The sequence below is a fragment of the Lepus europaeus genome, chromosome 13 (genome assembly GCF_033115175.1).
Source record: "Lepus europaeus isolate LE1 chromosome 13, mLepTim1.pri, whole genome shotgun sequence".
Lineage (NCBI taxonomy): Eukaryota > Metazoa > Chordata > Mammalia > Lagomorpha > Leporidae > Lepus > Lepus europaeus.
The window spans coordinates 15093896-15119497 of NC_084839.1; the positions used below are offsets into that span (position 1 = coordinate 15093896).

Sequence of the window (25602 nt, forward strand, 5' to 3'; positions counted from 1 at the left end):
ACAGGAACATATAGAAATTGACAGTGGGAAGGATGGTTAAGCAGAAAGATACTTTTAAAAGTTTGTGAAAAAAGCCAAATTAAAAGATAAGCGTATTTTGGTTTTGGTGTCAACATTTTTTGAAATCGATGCTTAGCTTTTCATAATATGCATTTTCATAATGTGCATTTTGGTGCAATAAATGTAAACCCACACTGGCTTTTTTTTTCATCATATACATCTTCATAATACACATTTTCCATGAACTTTTTGAAGACATATCATATATTGAATGTATATGTTTTTTAAAGATTTATTTATTTATTTTGAAAGTTAGAGTTACAGAGAAAGGGAGAACCAGAGAGAGAGAATCTGTCTACTCCACAGATGGCATCAAAAGCTGGACCTGGGCTGATCTGAAGCCAAGGAGCCAGGAGCTTCATCCAGGTCTCCCATGTGAGTGGCAGGGGCCCAAACACTGGGGCCATCTTCCGCTGCTTCTCCCAGGCTATTAGCAGGGAGCTGGATTAGAAGTGCAGCAGCCAGGACATGAACTGATGCCCATATGGATGCCAGCATTGCACATGATGGCTTTACCGTCTGTATCACAATGCTGGACCCGGATGTGTAGGTTTTTATTCCCCAAAATGTGTTGGCTTGGCTCATGTTCTGTCAACATGCCCCAGTGTTCCCTTGACCTTCCTGACAACTAGAGGGAGTGTGATTTTCTACATAATTGAAACCAGGCAGACCTACCTGAGTCTACAACCTCTGGAATTCCTTAGGTGTGGGATGCTGGCACACAGCTTCTATGGGCCTCAATGTCGCACCTATAAAATGGGAATAATAATACTTACCATTTACTTTTGCTCAAGAATAGAGAGTGGGTTGACGGTCCTATTGGAGATATCTGACCCATGTGTGTAGGATGCAGAAAATGCTAGTTATCAATGTAAGTTAAAATTTACACTTAGAATTTGAATGCTTTCAATGGGTTTTAAATTGACTTAAATTCACAGTAAGGGGTAGTGACTTAAATTTTTTCCTCAAATCCAGGTTTTCGGCTGGGCATCCTGGTGATATAAAATGGGGCAAGGTGCAGGAATTCTGAGTTTTGGAGATTGGAAGAGAAAGGGGGATAGCTTTGGGCATCATTCATTCGTCAGATGTTGACTGAGGGCCACATGGGCACCAGAATTTTGTCAACAGGATACATTTGGCTAATCTTGCAGTCTTTACCTGGACCAGTGCTGACCTTTTTGTCTTGAGCCGGAGCAATGAACTTCTAGGCAGCACTTGGGGATTCTCAGAAGTGCTGTATCCTCAAAGTCTGCAAGAAACTGAAACCCTAAGTATTTTATAATTTTTTCATTTGTATTTAAACAGTGATCTCAATGCTGGTTGCAGTTTATTAATTATCCCCCAAATTAGTCTTACCTTCCTATAAAATGTACTACAGTTGGGAAAGCATCTGATATGGAAAGGAAGACTATGTATTTGTGTCATATCCTTTTAAAAAGGAATGTCCTTGTACTCTATAGAATACTATACAGCAGTCAAAAACAATGAAACCCGGTCATTTGCAACAAGATGGGGGAATCTGGAAAACATTATGCTGAGTGAATTAAGCCAGTACCAAAGGGACAAATATCATATGTTCTCCCTGATCGGCGACAACTAACTGAGCACCAAAGGGGAAACCTGTTGAAGTGAAATGGACACTATAAGAAACAATGACCTGATCAGCTCTTGTCCTGACTGTTGATGTACAATGTAATACTTTATCCATTTTAGTATTTTGTTGTTGTTGTTGTTGTGCTAGTACTAGTGGATTAACACACAATTATTCTTAGGTGTTTAAATTTTAACTGAAAAGTGATCCCTGTTAAATATAAGAGTGGGAAAAAGAGAGGGAGGAGATGTACAATGTGGGACATGCTCAATCGGACTTGCCCCAAATGGTGGAGTTAGAAACGTGCCAGGGGATTCCAATACAATCCCATCAAGGTGGCATGTACCAATGCCATCTCACTAGTCCAAGTGATCAACTTCAGTTCACAATTGATCACACTGATAGGTCTAAGAGTCAAAGGGATCACACAAACAAGACAAGTGTCTGCTAATACTAACTGATAGAATCAAAAAGGGAGAGAAGGATCCAACTTGGGAAGCGGGATACACAGCAGACTAATAGAATGGCAGATGTCCTAAATAGCACTCTGGCCTCAGAATCAGCCCTTAAGGCATTTGGATCTGGCTGACAAGCCAATGAGAGTATTTTAGGCATGGAAAGCCAAGACACTCTGGGAAAAAAAAAAAAAAAGAAGACCTAAATGAAAGATCTCTGCAAGTGAGATCCCAGTGGAAAGAATGGGCCATCAAAGAAGGAGGTACCTTTCTCTGAAGGGAGGAGAGAACTTCCACTTTGACTATGACCCTGTCGGAATAAGATCGAAGTCAGCGAACCCTAAAGGCTTCCATAGCCTTGGCAACTCATGACTAGAGTCTAGGGAGATTACTGACGCCATAAACAAGAGTGTCAAATTGTTAAGTCAACAACAGCAGTCACTGTGTACTTACGTCTCATGTGGGATCTGTCCTTAATGTGTTGTCCAATGTGAAGTAATGCTATAACTAGTACTGAAACAGTATTTTACACTTTGTGTTTCTGTGTGGGTGCAAACTGATGAAATCTTTACTTAGTATATACTAAATCAATCTTCTGTATATAAAGATAATTGAAAATGAAAAAAAAAATTTGGTTTTAAATTGGACATTGCATAGAAAATTAATCAATTTTTAAAAAATATCATGTAGGATCTCTGTCCTTAATGTGCTGTACATTGTGATTTAATGCTATAACTAGTATTCCAACAGTATTTTTCACTTTGTGTTGCTATGTGGGTGCAAACTGTTGAAATCTTTACTTAATATAAACTAAACTGATCTTCTGTATATAAAGAGAATTGAAAATGAATCTTGATGTGAATGGAAGGGGAGAGGGAGCAGGATAGGGGAGGGTTGTGGGTGGGAGGAAAGTTATGGGGGGGGAAGCCATTGTAATCTGTGCTTTGGAAATTTATATTCATTTAATAAAAGTTTAAAAAAATAAATAAAAAGGAATGTCCTTTCTGGCATTTGGTGGGAAGTGGATCAGTAGATGGAATATCCCTGTCTGTCTACTTTTCAATAATAATAATAATAATAGTAAAGGTGCACCAAGGGTGAGTACTTGGCTTGGCAGTGAAGATTGGTTGGGATGCCTGCATCCCCTATGGCAGTGTCTGGAGTGCCTGGGCTCCTGTCCTGGCTCTATTCTAGATTCACTCTAGATTTTCACTCCCTGCTAATGTGTACCTTGGGGCCAGCAAGTGATGGCTCTAGTGACTGGGTTCCTGCCACCCATTTGGGAGACATAGATTGAATTCTCAGCTTCCAGCTTCTGCCTGGCGTAGACCTAGCATTTTTGGGCATTTGGGGCATGAACCAGCAGATAGGAGCCATCTGTCTGTCTTTCTGCCTCTCAAATAAATAAATAAAAGTAAAATTACAAAATAGAAAAGGTACAGCGTATTTCTGTGTTTCACTGGAGTGCCAATATCTGACACTGACCCAATGATGTATGGGGGGAGGGGGAGGCAGAAGGAGGGTTTTAGCTTCTGTGTTGATTTTTTTTTTAAGATTTATTTATTTATTTGGAAGTCAGAGTTACACAGAGAGAGTAGGAGAGGCAGAGAGAGAGAGAGAGAGAGAGAGAGAGAGAGAGGTCTTCCATCCACTGGTTTACTCCCCATTTGGGCGCAACGGCCAGAGCTGTGCCAATCAGAAGCCAGGAGCCAGGAGCATCCTCCGCATCTCCCACATGGGTGCAGAGACCCAAGGACTTGGGCTATCTGCCACTGCTTTCCCAGGCCATAGCAGAGAGCTGGATCAGAAGTGGAGCAGCCAGGACCTGAACCGGCACCCATATGGGATGCAGCACTGCAGCTGGAGGCTTTACCCGCTATGCCACAGCGCCAGCCCCTCCTGTGTTGATCTTATCTATCCCTGTTTTCTACTGCCTCTGCTGAGAGCTGCATCTTCAAAGTTCAGTTTGGAAGGAGCTGCATTTGGCTTCCAGATTTTTCTTCATTATTATCTCTGTTCTAGGTGAAATTTCAGCTTGTGCGGAAGGATTCCTTTGCCTCTTGTTTGGAACAGATTGAAAGCTGTTACTGCTTCCCTCACCTCCACTGCCCACTGGAAGTTGCTAGGACACTTTGACTTGTTTGTTTAGTTTGGGGCTTGTGAGCACCTTGGGGGCTGAGGGCAGGCACTGTATCTGGTTTGTAATCCCAATCCCCGTGTCTAAGATCTTAAACCCTGATGCATGTTTGTTCAATGACTAATACAGCCAGAGGCATTTCTTTCACGTCTTTTGCTGAGAATCAATATTTTCTTCTCTCTCTCTCTTTTTTTTTCTCCTCTCCTTTTTGATCCCTGTATTGAATGAAAAACATGAAGATCAATGGATGGATGCTTAGCTGTGGGTATAAATTTATGGGAATATATCACCACAAGGCAAGATGTACTTGTCTGAGATTTGGAATTTTTGTTGCTGTTTTTAATGTATTCAGAGAGAGAAACTGAACTTTTTTTTTTTTAAAGATTTTATTTATGTATTTGGGAGGTAGCACTATAGACAGATAGAAGTAGAGATAGAGAGAAAGTTCTTCTATCCACTGGTTCACTTCCCAAATGGCCATAACATTGATGCTGTACTGATTTGAAGCCAGGAGCCAGGAGCTTCTTCTAGGTCTCCCACATGGGTGGCGGGATCCTAGTACTCTACTGCTTTCCCAGGCCCTAACAGAGAGCTGGATCAGAAGAAGAACAGCTAGGACATGAACCGGTGCCCATATGGGCTGCCAGCACCACAGGTGGAGGCTTAACCTACTATGCCACAGTGCCAGCCCTGAGAAACTGAAATTTGTTTTTTATTTGTTTTGAAGTGAATTTAACACCCCTACCCCCACTATGACAACCACCTCCCCCTCCCCCCATTAAATACAAGATTTTGTTAGCATCGGTAGTCATTTCTGATCTGTGAAATATAATAATGGGCAAATAAAGCGACATTGCATTTGGCAAGCCCTTGAAATCTACTGATTTCAAATTATAGCAGCAGTGTTAATTCTTTTAGAGTCCTGATACCCAGAAGTTAGTCTCTGAAATGGATTCCAAGTTCACTTAGAAGTTTATTAAGTGTATTTTTGATAAATTAGCTAGGCAACTAGCACTGTGATAAGAAACTGTGAGAGGTGAGTGACTGCAGCCCTAATTCTAGTGCCTCATTTCATCTCTCAGTGTTTCCTTGGTCTGCATAAGTGCAGGTATCCCAAATACCTGCAGTCAGGATCAGGGAGTCCTTAACCTATCTCTGTGTCTGCCTGTCCCCGTGTCCAATGGGAGTGATGGTTCCACAGTAAGAAAAGACCACCCTTTCCTGAGAATTAGATAAGGCCCTGAGATTGGGCTCTGATCAGTAAGTGCCTGGAGTGCTGGGTCTGAGACGGATGTCACAGGCATGTTTCCTCCTGGGAGTTACAATTTGGCTGATCATTTCTTCTGCAGGTGACAGTGTTTTTCCAGCTTTGGCCTCTACAACCTGAGAACAGGATTCTTCTCTTCGTTTTGGCTACTCAATGCCTATGTGCACTCCACATTGCTGCAGGGGAAGAAAGGTGGAGCTTTGTGGATGATGATGGACTTTCCACTGGGCAGGATGAGGACAGAGTGTGCAACATCACCAGCACAAGGGTAAGCGTGGCCTCTGCCATTTGCTCTGATGTCCATTGGTTGTCAAAGGAAGAGGAGGATGAGTTAGCCTTATGGGTAGGTGAGGGCTAGATACTAGGGAGGCTATTCTGCAAGTCAGATCCACTGGGAGACAGAGAAACAACCAAAGGAGGATTTCCATTGGGAGGATTTGATTGGAGCTGTATTGAAGGACACTTAAGAAAATTCTGTAGATCATAGTCTCTCCCCATCCTATTTTTTGCTAAGATTTGATTTTGTTTATCTGATAGACAGAATGACAGAGAGAAAGAGAGAGGCATAAATAGAAAGAGATTTTTCATCTGCTGGTTTACTGTCCAAATGGCTACAACAGGCAGGGCGGGGGCCAGGAGACTGGAACTCCATCTGAGTCTCCCACTTAGGTAGGGACCCAAGTACTTGTACCATCTTATGTTGCTTTCCAAGACACATTAGCAGGGAGCTGGATTGAAACTAGAACAGCCAGTACTCAAACCATTGCTGTGATATCAGATGTGGTTGTCTTAAGCACGGCTTAACCTGCTGTGCCACAGATCCACCTCCCCCCTCTGTTTTTTGACATTATAACTCAGACTTGAGAAAGTGGCGTCATTTTTAACTGTGACAAGATTCCATTTGTTTTCATTGGAGTCAGCTTGGTTTAAAAGGGGTGCCATGGATCAGGAATTGATGGGTCTGGCTCAAGTAATAGACTGGGTGGATTATCAAAGTAGCAATGGGAGCCACATAGTTTAAAACATGCTGGCTCAGCTCTAATTGATCTTGAAGTATCCCACCAAATGATCAGCATTTCCAGTTTCTCCTGGATCACTGGATAATCCGTCTATCTTGGTCTTCTGCTCCCAGTTAAGAATGTGGCACAGAGGGGCCTCTGCCTCTTAGACAAGCATGGGTGGTTTCCCACAGTTCGTTTGCTTGAGTTGTTTGACTGCTGAAGGCATTGAATTTTGTTTTGCCTGTTCTAGATCATTCTGCTATCTTTTAGACAAAAACAATGATAGAGCCTGGAGTGGGCAGTGATCAGACTGGTGGGGAGTAGAGAGAACTGTGGAACACGCTGTAATAACTTGTAGCAGGTGCTAAAAAGAAGATGTATGCAGAGGGCTGTGTGAGAAGGGGAGTAGAATGGGGGAGGAAGATCAGGGAGAACCATTAATTTGGCCCAGGTACATGCAAATCGTCCTTGGTGTGAGGCTATGGAAGGAAAAGCCACTCAGACACAGACTCAGTTTCTCACAACACAGATCACTTTCTTTTTCTTTCTTTCTTTTTTTTTTTTTTTTGACAGGCAGAGTTAGACAGTGAGAAAGAGAGACAGAGAGAAAGGTCTTCCTTCCGTTGGTTCACTCCCCAATTGGCTGCCACAGCTGGCACGCTATGCCGATCTGAAACCAGGAGCCAGGTGCTTCCTCCTGGTCTCCCATGCGGGTGCAGGGCCCAAGCACTTGGGCCATCCTCCACTGCCTTCCCAGGCCATAGCAGAGAGCTGGACTGGAAGAGGAGCAACCAGGACAGAATCCGGTGCCCCAACTGGGACTAGAACCTGGGGTGCTGGCGCTGCAGGCGGAGGATTAGTCTAGTGAGCTGCAGCGCCGGCCTAACACAGATCACTTTCTTTCTTTTTTTTTTTTTTTTTTCCCACTCCCTCTCCCCTTCCATTCACATCAAGATTCAATTTTCAATTCTCTTTATATACAGAATATCAATTTAGTATATATTAAGTAAAGATTTCAACAGTTTGCACCCACACCGAAACATAAAGTGAAACATACTGTTTTAGTACTAGTTATAGCATTAAATCAAAATGTACAGCACATTAAGGACAGAGATCCCACATGAGGAGCAAGTGCACAGTGGCTCCTGTTGTTGACCCAACAAATTGACACTCTAGTTTATGGCACCAGTAACCACCCTAGGCTGTCATCATGAGTTGCCAAGGCTATGGAAGCCTTCCAAGTTTGCCGACTCTGATCATATTTAGACAAGGTCATAAAAGACAGGGTGAGGATAGTAACCAATGATCCTAAGAGTGGCATTTACCAGGTTTGAACAATTATACAGCATTAAGTGGGGAAGAGGACCATCAGTACACACAGGTTGGGAGTAGAGCCATTGGTGGTAGAGGTTATGATTACAAAGGAATGAGGCCCAAGTGCGCTAGACAGGGCCTAGAACAAAGGACAGAGTCATTATTAGAGGAGCTAAGAAAGGTGCTGTCTAAGCTTCAATTAAGTTTTCTGATTGAAAGGCAAATAGAACCTCACAGAAGGGGCTTGATAATAATCTGGTGGGCTGTAGGCCTTGTAAGTGAAGAGGCCCAGACCTATCTATGTCTTCACATGGGGTACATCCTAAGGGAGGTGTGAAGCTCCTGGGGGAAGGCACCCTGTTGACTTTCATTACTTAGCTGGCCTGGGAGGAGAGCTGGCCAGGTAAAGGCAGGTGGCATCTCTAACAAGAAATTTACAGTTCTGCCTGCAATGTTGCTGACCCTACTTGGCCGTCCCCTCAGCTGCAGTGGTCACTTTGGAAGCTGGACTGAGTGAAGGGCTTTTCAGCTTAGAGCCAATAAGATCACACAGATCACTTTCAACATGAGGTGTGTGATTCACTTCTGACACAATCTCCGAAGAGATAGCTTCAGATCCCACAGGTGAGGGCTTATCTCTCAAGACTTCCCGTCACTTACTTCTAATGGTACAGTTTAAAGACTTGCTATGGGATCCCCAAATCCCCTTAAGCTGGGTGGTAAAAATACCATCTTAAGTATTAAAGTGATCATATGGATAGGATTAAGTGTCTGGGAATAATAATAGATAGAATTAAAAAGGAGTAAATGCTCCAACATGGGAAGCAGACATGAGTCCACAAGGCAGACTCAGATTGAAATTTGCTTTAAGTAGCACTCTGACCTCAGAATCAGCCCTTAAGGCATTCTGGTCTGGTTGGGAAACCCACAAGTGCAATTCAGTCATGGAAAGCCAAAATACTATGGCAAAAAGTGTCCTACATGAAGCACCTTGACAGGTAAGACCCCAGTGGAAAGAAGTGGTCCTCAAATAAGGAGGCACTTTACTCTGAAGGGACGAGAGAACTTTCACTAAAAACTGACAGAGTTAGTGGATTCAAAAGTCTTCTATAGCCTAGGCAGCCATGTCAAGAGCCTTGGGCGATCACCCATGTCATATATGAGTGTTAATTGTTAAATTAATAATAGGAGTCACTGTGCATTAACTTCTCATGCAGGACCTCTGTCTTCAAAGAGTTGATTATAACTATATCTAAGTGCTCACAAAAGATATATCATTCTTGGGTGATTCTTTAAAGTTAATAAAGTTTCTAAAAAATAAATGAAATTAACTTCAAGCTGCAATGACTTTGAACAGCCCTTGTCTCAACTGTTGAGGAAATTTTTTGTTTTGTGCAAATTGTTGAACTCTACTTAGTATAGAGTTGGTCTTCTGTGTATAAAGTTAATCAAAAATGAATCTTAGTGGAGAATGGGACTGGAATGGGAGAGGGAGGAGAAGGAGGGGTGGGAGTGTGGGTGGGAGGACAGGAATGGTGGGAAGAATCACTATATTCCTAAAGTTGTACTTATAAAATATATGAAGTTTGTATTCCTTTTTTTTTTTTTTTTTTTACAGGCAGAGTGGACAGTGAGAGAGAGACAGAAAGGTCTTCCTTTGCCGTTGGTTCACCCTCCAATGGCCGCCGCGGTAGGCGCGCTGCGGCCTGCGCACCGCGCTGATCCGATGGCAGGAGCCAGGTGCTTATCCTGGTCTCCCATGAGGTGCAGGGCCCAAGGACCTGGGCCATCCTCCACTGCACTCCCGGGCCACAGCAGAGAGCTGGCCTGGAAGAGGAGCAACCGGGACAGGATCGGTGCCCTGACCGGGACTAGAACCCGGTGTGCCGGCGCCGCAAGGCGGAGGATTATAGAAGGTTTCTTTGGGAAAAAAAAAAAAAAAAGATTTTCTGGCACTCCCGTGGAATGCCCATATTGCTTTACCTGTGCTTCTGACTGCTGGCTAGAAACTGGATTTCCCACAGCCTCTCTTCAGCTTGCTTGGGTGGCTCCCAGAACTCAGGGAACCACTTGCCAGTTTGTCAGAAAGGACATCACAAACAGTACAGGTGAAGAGGTGCGTAGGGTGAGGAGCTTCTGTGATGTCTCTGCAAACACTGCTCTCCAGGAACCTCCATGTGTCAGTGACCTGGAAGCTCTCCAAACCCTGGCCTTTTGGGTTCTGGTGGAGACTTCATTGCATATACTACTAATTGCTAATAGTCTGGTGGTAAACCAGCAAGGCCTGTCTGTCTCAGCATTCGTCTTGGCCTCTCTGTTCTGTAGTCCTGCCTCCAGGCCATGGGCTAGGGCTCCTCTAGAAAGAGGAGGGTTTTGGGGCCGGCGCTGTGGCGTAGTAGGTTAATCTTCCACCTGAGGCACCAGCATCCCATATGGGTGCCGGTTCTAATCCCAGCTGCTCCTCTTCCAATCCAGTTCTCTGCTGTGGCCTGGGAAAGCAGTAGAGGATGACCCAAGTGTTTGGGCCCCTGCACCCGCATGGGAGACTGGGAAGAAGCTCCTGGCTCCTGGCTTCGGATTGGCAGCCACTTGGGGGGTGAACCAACGGAAGGAAGACCTTTCTCTCTGTCTCTACCTCTCACTGTCTGTAACTCTACCTCTCAAATAAATAAATAAAATCTTTAAAAAAAGAAAGAGGAGGGTTTTATAGGGCAAAGGTAGATCAGAGAATTTCTTCATGGCTAGCTCCAAGACAGAAAGCTGGGGGAGATTAGAGCTTCTGTGACCTGCCTTGAAGATGATGCAAGGAGTCAGGTACTATAAATGAAAAGTGAAGCCATCCTAGTATCACACATGGTAGACACAGAACTTCACTGTGCCAGACAGTGGGTTGGGTGGTCTGTGTGTTCTTCCAGGCAGCATGGTTCAGTCAGAGAAGTGATGAGATATCTACCTCAAGTCAGGGGCCAGTCTTATGGCAAAGTCCACATTTTCCCCATTTTTCCCTTTTCTGGTTAAAAAAAGCTGTCACCTGTGGTTCTTTGCTTTCCATGAATAGGTCAAATTTCTGGTTCACTAAATGCCTTTGTCTTCTGAGCAGCCCTCCGGGTGCCAATGAGCTTTGTGAATTTCAGAGGCCCCTGGAGCTTCCAGAGAGGAGTGGCCACATGAAATAGAGGTCCAGAGAGGAATGAGTACAATTCCAATCTGATTGTACCACTGCAGGGAGCAAGAGAGGAAAAGGGAATGGGCCCAGGAAAGGAGGAGGTAGAAATATTGTCACATCAATCTCTCACTCTTAAAGTTTTACACATATCTTTGTTTCTTTCTTTATAAAAATTATTTATTTATTTGCAAGAGAGTTACACAGAGACAGAGGAGAGAGAGAGGTCTTATATCCACTGGTTCACTCTCCAAATGGCTTCAATGGCCAGGACTGGGCCAGGCCAAAGCCCGGAACCAGGGGCTTCCTCTGAGTCTCTGGCATGGGTGGTAGGTGTCCAAGGACTTGGGCCATCTTCTGCTGCCTTCTCAGGCACATTAATAGAGACCTCACTCTCCAAAGCCAGTGCTGAGGCTCTTGGCTGCTGGGATCCTGTGTTGTCTCCGTGTTCATGCTGCGTGTCCACACCCTCCACCTAGAACCACAGCATCCCTCTAACTTGTGTGGAGTTTCCATTCCTGTTTTCTCCCTAACTCTTCCTTGAGATTGTACTCTTTCCACTTTTTTTAAAAAATATCTCCCCTAGGCTAGAGTCTACATGTTCTTGTGCTTAATGTTTTCCAAAGAATTCTACATTTGTTATTTTAGCCTCAAGGTGGGTTTATCATCTCCTTTTATTATTTCTAAAAAGTTTTTTTTTTTTCAAGATTTTGTTTATTTATTTGAGGGGTAGACAGAGAGAGGGAGACATAGAGAAAGGTCTTCCATTTGCTGGTTCACTCCCCAAATGGCCACAATGGCCAGAACTGAGCTCATCCTGAGCCAGGAGTCTCTTTTGGGTCTTCCCACGTGGGTGCAGGGGCCCAAGCACTTGGGCCATCTTCTGCTGCTTTTCCAGGCCATAGCAGAGAGCTGGATCGGAAGTGGGGCAGCCGGGCTTTGAATAGGCGCCCATATGGGATGCCAGCACTGCAGGCAGTGGCTTTACCCACTATGCCACAGCGCCGGCCCCCAAAATTCTTTTTTTCTGTAGTCTTGTTCTGGGCTTGTCCTAGAAGCTTCAGAAACAGCCATGTGTTTCTCAGAATTGCCTTGTGTTAGCGTCTGTGAAAACACTGAATGGTGAAGACCTGAACCCAGCATTTCCATTTCCAAATCTACACTCAAAATGGACATTGCCACTGGCTGTTAGTCATGCTCCTGGCTCTTCTTGGCCCATGACTGCGTTCTGATCTTCCTTCTCATCCCATTTGTCCTGTACCAGCACAGGGAGCTGGCTAACAAGGGTGGGGAGTATCCAGCCCACGGTCATATAAAGCCCGTGAAATCATTCATTCTGGGCCAGCCAAGGCAACCACAGGTGGCATTTGAAATTCAGTAAATCAAGCTGGGGCTGTGACGTAGTGGGTTAACGCCCTGGCCTGAAGCTCCAGCATCTCATATGGGCACCGGTTCGAGACCCGGCTGCTCCACGTCCAATCCAGCTCTCTGCTGGGAAAGCAGTGGAAGATGGTCCAAGTCCTTGGGCCCCTGTACTCACATGGGAGACCCGGAAGAAGCTCCTGGCTCCTGACTTCGAATCGGCGCAGCTCCAGCCATTGTGGCCAGTTGGGGAGTGAACCATCAGATGGAGGACCTCTCTCTCTGCCTCTCCTCTCTCTGTGTAACTCTGACTTTCAAATAAATAAATAAATCTTTTTTTAAAAATAGAAATTCAATAAATCTATAGCAGACTAATTTTGTAGTTCATAATTTTGATGTTATAAATATGCAAATGGCCCTTAACAGAAAAAAAGGTTCCCTACCCCTGCAGTATAAGAGAACATGGGTGTGGATTGAATTTGGACTTTCAATTCTGTTTACATTTGCTTGGTCTTATTTGATGTCTTCTCAATTAGTATGAGAAAAAATTGAAGTTAATGTGATCTACTCTTTTTAAAATCTAAATGTTTTTTCTTTTACATTTAACAGAATAAGATACAACTTTTAAGAGAATGTCCAAAAAGATGGCAGTGTTAATGCTGAAAATGCCCAATTTTTTTCCTTTTATGAAGACTAATGTGGATATTCTGACAAGTCAGAAGAAGAAAGGAATCTAGGTTTTTATTTACTTGTTTGGAATTTGTTTTAAAAAAGTGTTCTGTCTGATAATAAAAACGGGCTTTCATTATTTTACTTTTGTTAGTTTTTGGGCAAAGCAAGTGCATTATCAAAGACACATGTGTATATGAAATCATGTCAGTCTTGAACAGATTTGAGAATTTTTTTAAGTGGGTTTGAGAGCATGAAGCAAAGAGAGCAGAAAAGAGACTAAAGAAGAGGTGAATAAGAGGTTAATGGCTTTGAAAAAGGCTTATAGGATGCCACTTGGAGAGAAGTGAATCAATGTAGTTTTTCTTTGAAATTGCCAGGGACTATCTTGGGTTTTTGACATATTTTTCTTTCTTTTCAATCTTACAAACACCAAGAGGCACACGGCAGCCAAATACTGTCTATGGTTTTCTCACTGTGAGTGATTTGGGTTGATAGCAGGTAGGAAATCGATACAGCGAGCCTAAGCTCTTCTTTAGGAAGAGAATAGAAGTAGCATTTGGTTTTTTTCCTTTGTGACCAAGTACCTTGTACCCACAGATGTGTCTGATTTGAGACCCCGTGTGCCCTTAGCATACTGACACCAACTCCCCCACCGAAGGAATAGCCTTCTTCAGGAAATGTGGCGGACAAAGTGTGCCTATTAGAACAGCCAGTCTCTGCCTCCTCCCACTGTTTTCAAGTCTGAGGCATAATGGAAAGAGTCTGGCCCATAAAAGCTGGATAATGTTGGCTGAAGTCTGAGCTTTAGTTTTCCTAATTTACAACATGGGAGTAGAAGAGCTACCACTTACGATTGTCAGAGAATTAAAGGAGATTACTGATTGGTTTGGTTGTGCTTGCTCCTTGCATAGTAGTTCCCAGGTACTGCATCGGTTGCTTAGAATAAACGAATGGACAATTGCATATGTGGGAGTGCAGTGCAGACCTAAAATACAGTGCTTAGCAAATTTTCGTTACCATATTTTTAATGGAGAATTTTAACTTGTACAAAAATAGAATAATACATGAAACTCTTGTGTACCCATTGCCCAGCTGCAACAATTATTAATTCGTGACCATCTTGTATGATTGACAGCCCTAATTTGCCCACATATTTTAGTGAAACGAATCCTAAGCATTGTAAGATTTTATCCAAAAATATTTTAGCATATACAATTATGTGTTATTTCATGGTGGGGAGAAATATGTCATGAGATTTTCATCCTTAGGTAAGCACTATGTAATTAAAAACCAAATTGTATAGATCAAACACTTGATATGGCATCTGTTGGTTCACTCCTCAAATGCGCACAAAGAGCCTGGGACTGGGCCAGGCTGAAGCTGGGATCTGGGAACATACCTCACATGTGGGTAGTAGAAACCCAACTACTTGAACCAACACTTGCTGCCTCCTAAGGTGCACATTAGCTGGAAGTTGGAGTCAGGAGTGCATCTGGAACTTGAACCTCGACACTCTGATATGGGGTGTGGGCATTCCAAGCAGAGTCTTAATCATTGTGTCAAAAGGCTCCCAGTGAAGACTTGATGCAATCAAGAGACGCTGTAAACACGGGATGTATGAGGCTATCCATGGCAGAACACAGCATACTATTTTTCAGTAACAATTCTTTTTTTTTTTATATATATAGGAGGAGTATACTCTAAAATAATAAAGCATATCTATAGTAAAAGCCAGTAACATAGTTGTTTATTGTCATTATCAAGCATTATGCGCAGTAAGGAATTGTATGTGGTGTACTGGCAATCAGTAGGCTTGCTTTTATCAGCACCAACAGTCAGTGATGTATGGTGCTATGATGTAGTGATGGCTGTGACATCACTAGGTGGTAGGAAGTTTTCTGCTGTTAGAACCTTATGTCACCACTGTGACATATGTGGTCCACTCTTGACTAAAATGTTGTCTTGCAGAACATGACTTTTTCTTTCTTTATTTAAGAACGTAATTATAAGAACATTAAGACACTGAAAAATTAATAATAATTCTTTTATATTATGAAGTATATAGTTAGTGGTCAAATGTTCCTTTTTTTAAAAAAAAAAGATTTATTTGTTTTATTTGAAAGTCAGAGTTAAATATAGAGAGGAGAGGCAGAAAGAGAGAGAGTGGTCTTTTCTCCGCTGGTTCACTCCCCAGTTGGCCGCAATGACTGGAGCTGTGCTGATCTGAAGCCAAGAGCCAGGAGATTCCTCCGGGTCTCCCATTCAGGTGCAGGGGCCCAAGAACTCGGGCCATCCTCTACTGCTTTCCCAGGCCATAGTAGAGAACTGGATCGGAAGTAGGGCAGCTGGGTCTCGGATCGGTGCCCATATGGAATGCCAGCACTGCAGGTGGCAGCTTTACCCACTACGCCACAGCGCCCGCCCCTCAAATGTCCCTTTTTAAAATATGTGTATGATTTCTTAAAACGCATTTGCCTTGGTCTGTCTAATATATCTCTTATTTCATCTGTTGTCATTTGTCCTTTTCAGTTTCTCATCATCTGGATTTTGCTGATTACAGCACCATTGTGTTTTTGAATATTTTCCTTTGAAATATCTGTTTTATTTTAATAAAATCTAGTAGATCTGGTAGTTAGATCTAGAGGCTTAATCAAATTCAGTTCTAGTTTTTAGTTTTGATTGCAATATTGTGGAATTGTCTCTGTATGAGAGCTTTCTTAAAAGACCATGTGATGTCTTGCCTCTTCATTAAATTAGGCTTTATCAGTGGGTTCAGATCTTTATAAATGTGATCTCCCTGGTATGAAGTTCCCCAACAGCTTTTGTTTATTTGAATTTTAACTGCTATCGATGATCATTGCCGTTTTTTCATTATGAATTATAAAATGTTAAGATCTTATTTCTAGGCAGGTGCTGCGGCTCACTTGCCTAATCCTCTGACTGCGGCGCCGGCACCCCGGGTTCTAGTCCAAGTTAGGGCGCCAGATTCTGTCCTGGTTGCTCCTCTTCCAGGCCAGCTCTCTGCTGTGGCCTGGGAGTGCAGTGGAGGATGGCCCAAGTGCTTGGGCCCTGCACCCGCATGGGAGACCAGGAGGAAGCAACTGGCTCCTGGCTTCAGATCAGTGCAGCGTGCCGGCTGTAGCAGCCACTTGGGGGGTGAACCAATGGAAAAGGAAGACCTTTCTCTCTGTCTCTCTCTCTCACTGTCTAACTCTGCCTGTCAAAAAAAAAAAAAAAAAAAGATCTTATTTCTATCATCCTTCCTTTGTTTATTAGCTAGCTTCCTGTTTAAATGAGAATTTTATTCAGATTTACTTCATATACCATACAATCTACCTTTAAGATGTTTAATTCAGTGATTCTTAGTTTATTCATCAGACCATGTAACTGTGTAATTCCAGAACTTTTTATCACCCTAAAAGAAACCTAGACTCATTAGTGGTCCCCATTTCCCCTCCCCCTATTCCCTAACAGCTGCTAATCTGCTCTCTCTCTCTCTGGGTTTGGCTGTTGGGCTATTTCATGTAAATGGAAGCATATGGCTTTTTGTGGAGGTCTGCCTTCTTTCATTAACATAATATTTTCAAAGTTGATAAATTTGGTAGTATGTATCAGTACTTATATGCTTTTTATTGCCAGATAATATTCCATGTTATGGATATGCCACAGTTCGCTTATCTACTCATCCATTGATGGGCATCTGGGTTATGTTCTGTTTCTGGCTATTATGGGTAATGCTATGATGAATGTTAAGTACTTGTTTTGTTTGAATACATTTTCACTTCTGTTGGTACAATACTTAGGATTGGCATTTCTGGGTTATGTGGTACTCTCTATATATACTTTTAAATTTTTTTTACTCTTTTAAAAAATTTATTTAAGTTATACAAGTTTCATGTATTTCATATATGCAGATTTAGAAACATAGTGATTCTTCCCACCCAACCCTCCCTCCTGCCCACACTTCAACCCTCTTCTTCCTCCCTTTGTTGTTCCCACTCTTAATTTTTATGAAGATCTATTTTCTTTATTTTTATTTTTTTATTATTATTTTTTGACAGGCAGAGTGGACAGTGAAAGAGAGAGACAGAGAGAAAGGTCTTCCTTTGCCATTGGTTCACCCTCCAATGGCCGCCGCGGCCGGTGCACCGCGCTGATCTGAAGGCAGGAGCCAGGTGCTTCTCCTGGTCTCCCATGGGGTGCAGGGCCCAAGCACTTGGGCCATCCTCCACTGCCTTCCCGGGCCATAGCAGAGAGCTGGACTGGAAGAGGGGCAACCAGGATAGAATCCGTCACCCCAACCGGGACTAGAACCTGGTGTGCCGGCGCCGCTAGGCGGAGGATTAGCCTATTGAGCTGTGGTGCCGGCCTGAAGATCTATTTTCAGTTGGTACTCTATATTTAACTTTTTGAGGAACAGGCCTGAACTGTTTTTCAAAGTGACTATACTGTTTTACATTTCCACTTATAGTGCACACATTTCTTAATTCTTCACACCCTTGCCAACACTTTTATTACAATACTTGTATTATTATTGCCTTTGGACTATACCCAATACAGTGGTATAAAATCTTCTTGTGACTTTGATTTATACTTCCTTAATGACTGAGAGTCTTTTCTTAATGTTGAGAGTCTTTTCCTGTATTTCTGGCCATTTTTTACATCTTTTGAAGGAGATCTATCAAAATCATTTGCCCATTTTTAGGTAGGTTATGTGCCATTTTATTGTTGAGTTGAAAGAATTCTTTATTTTGGATACTAGATCCTTATTAGATATGTGATTTGCAAATATATTCTCTCAATTTGTGAGTTATCTTTATATTTTCTTGTAATTTTTCTTTGACTTGATAGTGCCTTTTGAAGAACAAACATTTTAACTTTTGATGAAATTAATTTGTTTGTGAGGATTATTGGTTTATGGTTTTCTTATAATGTATTTTTCTGGATTGATACCAGTGTGATACTGCTTTCACAAAATGAGCTGGAAACTCTACCTCTTCTATGTTTGGAAGAGTTTGTGAAGAACTGGTGTTAATTCTCTAAATATGTGGTATAGTTCACTAGTGAAGCTGTTACAATGTGCCCGAGCTTTACATGTGGAATTAAAAAATTATTGTAAATGTCTTGTTATAGGCTTATTCAGTTTTCTTTTCCTCCTTGGGTCAGTTTCTGTCAGTGTCTGTCTAGCAGTTTGTCCACTTCATGTAATCTGTTCTGTGGACATATGGTTGGTAATATTATTCTCTTATAATTATTTTCAATTATGTAAGGTCATGGGTAATATCCTCTCTTTTGTTCCTGATTTTGCTAATATGAATCTTTCATTTTTTCTTGGTTGTGTAGCCAAAGATTTGGCCATTTTGTTGATCTTCTTAGGTTAACAATTTTTGGCTTTGTTGGTTTCTTTATTTTTGTTCTCTATTTCTTTTGTTTTTACTGTGGTCTATATTATTTCCTAGCTTACTTTGCGTTTAGTCTCCTTTTCTAGTTGCCTAGGGTAGAAGTTTAGGTTACCAATGTGAAATGTTCCCTTCTTTAATACAAGTGTATTTGGCTGTCTGTGGTTTTCTAAGCTCTGTTTTAACACTACCTGTAGTAAGTTTGTTATAATGGAGTCTTCATTTTTGTTCACTTCAAACTATTTTTAAATTTCTCTTGTAATTTCTGCTTTGCCTCATTGGTTATTTAGGAAAGTAGATTAATTTCCACTTATTTTTGAATTTCCCAAATTTCCTTTTGTTATCTTTACCCAATGTCGTACCATTGTGGCTGGTGTACACGCTTGTACTAGTTCAATACTTTTAACTTCGTGGAGACTTTATTTTATGACCTAGCATGGTCTAAACTGGAGAATTTTCCATGAGCGTTTGAGAAGGATGTGTATTCTGTTGTTGCTGAATGAGGTGTTCTACAGGAGTCTGTCCGGTCTTGCTGCTTTATAACATGGAAATCTCTTTTTTCCTGTGGATCTTCTGTCTAGTTGTTTCATTTTTTGTTCAAAGTGAGATACTGAAACCATGAACAGTTATTACTGAATTGTCTATTTCACTCTTGAGTTCTGTCAGTTTCTGTGGCACGTATTTTTGGAGATCTATTGCAAGATACATCTATATTTATAATTCTTACACATTTTTAAAAACATTTATTTTATGTATTAGAAAGGCAGAGTTAGAGAGAGAGAGAGAGAGAGAGAGAGAGAGAGAGATCTTCCATCCATTCATTCACTCCCCAGATGACTCAGCAGCAGGATCTGGGCCAGGATGAAGCCAGGAGTTTGGAGCTTCCCATGTGGGCACAAGGGGCCAAGCATTTGGGGCATCTTTTGCTGCTTTCCCTTTGCACATTGGCAGAGAGCTGGATTAGAAGCAGGGTGGCCGGGACTTGAACTTTCACCCATACAGAATTCTGGCCCGGCAGGCGGCAGCTTGACTCTCTGTGCCACAGCGCCAGTCCAATTCTTATGCATTTTGATGGACCCTTTTATAGTAATAAATTATCTTTTGTTTCTAGTGACAATTTTTATCTGAAATTTTATTTCATATGATACCAATATTTAGCTTCCTCTTATTATTTTCTTCTTTTTTTGGAAGTTTATTTATTTATTTTTATCCATTTTAAAGGCAGCATGACAGAGAGAGAAGGTGAGACAGACTTTCCATCTGCTAGTTCACTCATCAAATGCCTGCAACCTTCAAGGCTGGACTAGGCCAGATCAGGAGCCAGGAACTTCATGTAGGTTTCCCAAAGTACTTGAACCATCACTTGCTGGCTCACAGATGCATTAATAGGAAGCTGGAAACCTGACAGACTAGAGGGAAGGAGCAAAGAAGGAGAAAGAGGGAGAAGGAGAGCATAAAAGAGACAGAGACAGAGGTCAGGAGATGGAGAGGGAGAGAGAGAGAGAGACCCAGAGGGGGGTCTTGATCTCAGGCACTCTGACATGGGTTCCGGGCTAATATTCATGTGATGGTTCAACTCACTGTGGTGCCTGCCCATATTCTCTTACTTTCAATTGGCTTGTATTTTGAATTTCAATAATATTTTCTAGATTAACATTTTAATTGTTAAGATACTTTTAAAATTATTAGAATTTTATTATTAAAATATTTGTCATTAACCACTGTATAGTTTTCCTAAAGTATCATTCATGCAGGAAGGCAGTATGAATGTTTACATTTTCTGTACATTCTAGAATAATGAATTGGTACTCTGGCACCCTTTAAAATGACCAGTGGTTTGTCTTTAAAAGATATTATTGTGAATTCCAGTTGTGTTTCAGTCCATTGTAGATTTGTTTTTCTTTTTAAGGTACAGATTTCCCAGTTTTGGTCAGAAGTCTCCTTGCATTGGCTCTGAATGCTTGGATTCCTCTCCTGTTCTCTCTGAAGGATTCTCTCTCTCTCTCTTTTTTTCTTGGATATTATATGCTAGGCTTGTACATTTCTTGCCCCAAACCTGGAATTGGCTTTTTCTCCAAGGAGTTCTTTTTACTGAGACATCATGTTTAGCTGTCTCAATCTCATCAAACTTGGAATGTTCTTTGCTCCAGAACTGGTGTCTTCTTTTGGGTTTCCTGGTGAATATAGACTCAGGCAGATTTATTGGCCGAAGTTTTATTTTTATTTTTTATCTTTTGATTTTTAATTTGTGTTAATATAAAGAGAACATATTTCCTTATTTCAAAGATAAAAATCTATGAGAGAGAGAGATCTCCCATCTGCTGATTCACTTTCCAAATGTGTATAACAACTGGGGCTGGGCTGGGCTGAAACCAGGAACCAGGAACTGGGTCTCCCACATAGGTTCTTCTTCTTCCTCTTTCTCTTCTTCTTTTTTTAAAGATTTGTTTATTTATTTGAAGGTCAGAGTTAATTAGCTATGCCACAATGCTTGCCCATGAGGCCCAGGTTCTTGAGCCATCACCTGCTGCCTCTCAGGGTCTACACTAGAAGGAAGCTGGAATCAGGAGCAGAGTTGGGCTTGAACCCAGGTACTCTGTTATAGGATGTGGGCATCCCAACTGGTAGAAGTTTTCTGGGAGCTGTCCCTGGGTATGACACCTGTGGGGGAGGAGAAGAAGCAGGAATGAGCAAAGGGAGGATCTGATCTGTGATGCAGTTGCAACAAAGACCTCAGCTGACCCTACAGGTAGCTGAGCAGCTAGGTTGCGAACCTTGAAGAAATGGCACTGGATCTTTTGTTTTTAAGATTTATTTAGTTGAAATACTGACACAGAGAGAAGGATATCTATCTATCCATATCTATGTACATATCTCTATCTATGTATCGATATCTTCCTGGTTTACTACTCAAATACCTGCAACAGCCAGGGCCGGGCCAGATTGAAGCCAGGAGCCAGGAACTTGATCTGGGTCTCCCATGTTGGTGGCAGGAAGTACTTGGGCTATCTATCATCCACCATCTCCCAAGTGCATTAGCAAGAAGCTGGGTCTGGAGCATGGAGTAGCTGGGACTCGAACTAGGCACTACAATATGTGATATGGGATGCTGATGTCCAGAACACCTGCTTAACCTGCTGCACTGTGATGCCTGCCCAGGGTGCTGGGTCTTTATTTTCTTCTTAGCGACAAGTCATTGTATGTGGGCTGCCCTGAGGAGGGACTGTGACCTTGTGCAAGGCAGTTCTCTTGGCTGAGGGCAATTCCCAAAGAGGGACAAAGCTGAGAGCTCTCAGCTATTAACACTCGCTGCAGGTGTGAGAGTGAGTGCTTCAGTTCTGAAGGGGAGACAAGATGCTACACCACAGCACAAACTGCCTCGTCACTTCTTCCAGGCCTTTTAAGTGGATAGAACTGGGAAACAATTTTCTCTTAACAAAAACTAAGTCATGTGTTCATAATGATACTTCCCATTCCAATTCAGGATCAGTTTTTTTTTATTATTGATTTTTATACTTTTGTTTCTTTTATTTTACATCCCAAATCTTGAGTTCCTAATGACATTAACCTATCAATTTATTTCCTTTATCTTGTGTGTGTGTGTATAAAAGTCCGAGAAAAATTTTACCAATATGATTCCTGAAAATACTTAAAGATTTCTGTAATTTTTTTAGTCCTAAGGTATATACCACTAGATATACTGCAAAATTATGTTTTATGAACTGACATTGAGGCACAGCAGGTGAAGCCACTGTCTGTGTTCTGATCCAGCCCTCTACTGACATACCTGGGAAAGCAGCAGAAGATGGCCGAAGTGCTTTGGAGACCAGGCTGGAGTTCAACGCTCCTTGCTTCTACACAGAGCTATTGTAGCTATCCTGGGAGTGAATCAATAAATGGAACATCTCTGTCTCTCCCTCTCTCTGTAACTCTACCTTTCAAATAAATAAATACATTTAAAAAAAAATTATGATGTTTAGCCGGCGCCGTGGCTCAACAGGCTAATCCTCCGCCTTGCGGCGCCGGCACACCGGGTTCTAGTCCCGGTCGGGGCACCGATCCTGTCCCGGTTGCCCCTCTTCCAGGCCAGCTCTCTGCTGTGGCCAGGGAGTGCAGTGGAGGATGGCCCAAGTGCTTGGGCCTTGCACCCCATGGGAAACCAGGAGAAGCACCTGGCTCCTGCCATCGGAACAGCGCGGTGCGCCGGCCGCAGCGCGCTACCGCGGCGGCCATTGGAGGGTGAACCAACGGCAAAAGGAAGACCTTTCTCTCTGTCTCTCTCTCACTGTCCACTCTGCCTGTCAAAAAAAAAAAAATTATGATGTTTAAAAATACCTTGAAATAATTAATCTCCCTGAGGTGAAGCCAACAATTGATACACAGTGAGGTTTAATTTTTAGGCAATGCCTTTTTTATTATTATTTCATTGCTATGGTTTGGATATAGTTTCAGTGTGGCCCCCAAGGCTTCATGTGATGAAACGGAATCCCATTGTGAGATACTAAAAGGTCAGAAACTTGATCTCTTTTGATGTTTAGTGGTGAGGACTTTTGGAAATGATTTGGAATTAAATAAGGTCATGATGGTGGAACCCCCACTGCTTAATACTTATTGCTTTATAGGTAGAGGGGGAGAGATTAGGGCATATACACACATACTCCTGTCTTTCACCATGGGATGCCCTGTGCAATGTGGTGACACTGACAGCAAGGCTGCCATGAGGTGTGGGTCCTTGACCTTGGACTAGAACCATGGGCTAAAATAAACCTCCTTGCTTTATAACTTACCCAATGTGTGGCACTCAATTATTAGCAATAGAAAATAGATGAATACATACATAATTTTTTCATAATTAAATAAAGCATTTACCTGGTTCTCAGTCCCACTTTCACGCTATTCCCTATACAGTGTTCCTTTTCTTCCCATATTGGAAAGCATTTTAATAGATTTTTTTTTGACAGGCAGAGTTAGTGAGAGAGAGAGAGAGAGAGAGAGAGAGAGAAAGGTCTTCCTTCTGTTGGTTCACTTCCCAAATGGCTGCTACGGCTGGCGCTGCGCTGATCCAAAGCCAGGAGCCAGGTGCTTCCTCCTGGTCTCCCATGCAGGTGCAGGGCCCAAGCACTTGGGCCATCCTCCACTGACTTCCCCGGCCACAGCAGAGAGCTGGACTGGAAGAGGAGCAACCAGGACAGAATCCGGCGCCCCAACCGGGACTAGACCCGGGGTGCCGGCGCCGCAGGTGGAGGATTAGCCAGGTGAGCCACGGTGCTGGCCATATAGATTTTTATTTAGCTTTCCACCATTTCTTTTGCTGTATATAAGCAAATATACATACCTAGATGAGTACTTATGCATATACATACATATACTTGTATGTATATGTGTGTATAGTTAGAATTTACCCTTATGTAAATAGCATGCTCTAGACAGTGTCCTCCAATTTGCTACTTTTCTCCTACTTGGCTAAAATATCCTGGAAATCACTGCCATAAATATATATGAGAGTACTTCAAACAGTTCACGGAAAAGTGGAATTCAAATTTTATTTGATGCAAAAACATTTTAAATCCATGCAAAATACATATTAGTCATTTTTCTCTTCTGGGCTTCAAAGAGTTAATGAAAAATATGAAAAAATTATGCATCAATTTCAAATTTTTTATACTAAAATAAGCTTTATTTTTAAATTTCATTTTCTATGAACATTTAAATTTTTTAAAAAATGTATTTTTTTTGGGTTGGCACAGTGGCGTAGTGTGTAAAGCCGCCACCTGCAGTGCTGGCATCCCATATGGGCGCCAGTTCGAGTCCTGGCTGTTCCTTTTCCGATCCAGCTCTCTGCTATGGCCTGGGAAAGCAGTAGAGGATGGCCCGAGTCCTTGGGCCCCTGCACCCACATGGGAGACCTGGAAAAATCTCCTGGCTCCTGGCTTTGGATCAGCACAGCTCTGGCTGTTGCAGTCAACTGGGGAATGAACCAGTTGATGGAAGACCTCTCTCTCTGCCTCTCCTTCTCTCTCTGTGTGTAATTCTGACTTTCAAATAAATAAATAAATCTTAAAAGAAATGTATTTTTTGAAAGCCGGCTGAAGGAAGGATAGATTCCCCTCTGCTGGTTCACTCCCCAAATATCTGCAATAGCCAGGGCTGGGCCAGGCTGAAACTAGGAGCCTGGAACTCCATCAAGATCTCCCACATGGGTGACAGGGACTTGAGTGCTTGAGCCATCACCCGCTGCCTCCCAGGATGTGCGTTAGTAAGAAGCTGGGACTTGAATGCAGGTACTCCAATATGGGATGTGGGTGTCCCAAATGTCATCTTAACTACACTGTTTCAAAAGCCTGTGCCTCCATGAACATTTCTGAGTATGCTTCTACATACTCCTGTATATATAAACTATAAATATACAAGCATATGTAGGTATATCTTTGATCCAGTAAATGTTTTCTGAAAGGAGTAAATGGAAATCTGTTGAATAAATGCTTGCCTGAATATAGGAATCTTGGAAATAATGATGTTCAGTATCTTGGTTTCTTTATGTGATTTTGCATAGGTCAGCTGAGGAATGCTGTGGAGTGGAAAGTCCTGAGCTTGGCATAAGGAGCCCTGGTCTCCAACCCTTGTAGCTGAATGATGCCCACTCATCCCTTCTAATCCTGCTCCCTCATCTGCCAAGCAGGGTAGGAGTGAGGACAAATGGTTATAGGGAGTTTTGCAATTGGCAGGGACTGGCCGCATACAGCAATGCTTCCTGCAGGTTGTAAAGGTGGGAGCTCCTGGCTGGCGCCATGGCTCAACAGGCTAATCCTCCGCTTGTGGCGCCGGCACACCGGGTTCTAGTCCCGGTCCGGGCGCTGGATTCTGTCCCGGTTGCCCCTCTTCCAGGCCAGCTCTCTGCTGTGGCCCAGGAGTGCAGTGGAGGATGGCCCAAGTGCTTGGGCCCTGCGCCCCATGGGAGACCAGGAGAAGCACTTGGCTCCTGCCTTCGGATCAGCGCGGTGCGCTGGCTGCAGTGCACCGGCTGCGGCGGCCATTGGAGGGTGAACCAACGGCAAAGGAAGACCTTTCTCTCTGTCTCTCTCTCTCTCTCACTGTCCACTCTGCCTGTCAAAAAAAAAAAAAAAAAAAAAAAGGTGGGAGCTCCTTTCTCCCTAACCCCCAGCTGGCTGCTGTGGGGCAGA

The 25602-nt window shown here is 42.7% G+C and overlaps 1 protein-coding gene across 8 annotated transcripts in view; it reads left to right on the plus strand.

Moving 5' to 3' along the window:
* Positions 1-25602, plus strand: part of KCNS3 (potassium voltage-gated channel modifier subfamily S member 3) — a 58208-nt gene that overhangs the window by 27245 nt on the left and 5361 nt on the right. For 7 of the 8 annotated variants that reach the window (XM_062208987.1, XM_062208985.1, XM_062208984.1 and 4 more), the window contains exon 2: positions 5593-5778. The exons of the other annotated variant lie outside the window; for it this stretch is intronic. The gene's annotated coding sequence lies outside the window, so the exon portion shown is untranslated. The remainder of the gene's footprint in view (positions 1-5592; positions 5779-25602) is intronic. 8 annotated transcript variants of the gene reach the window in all.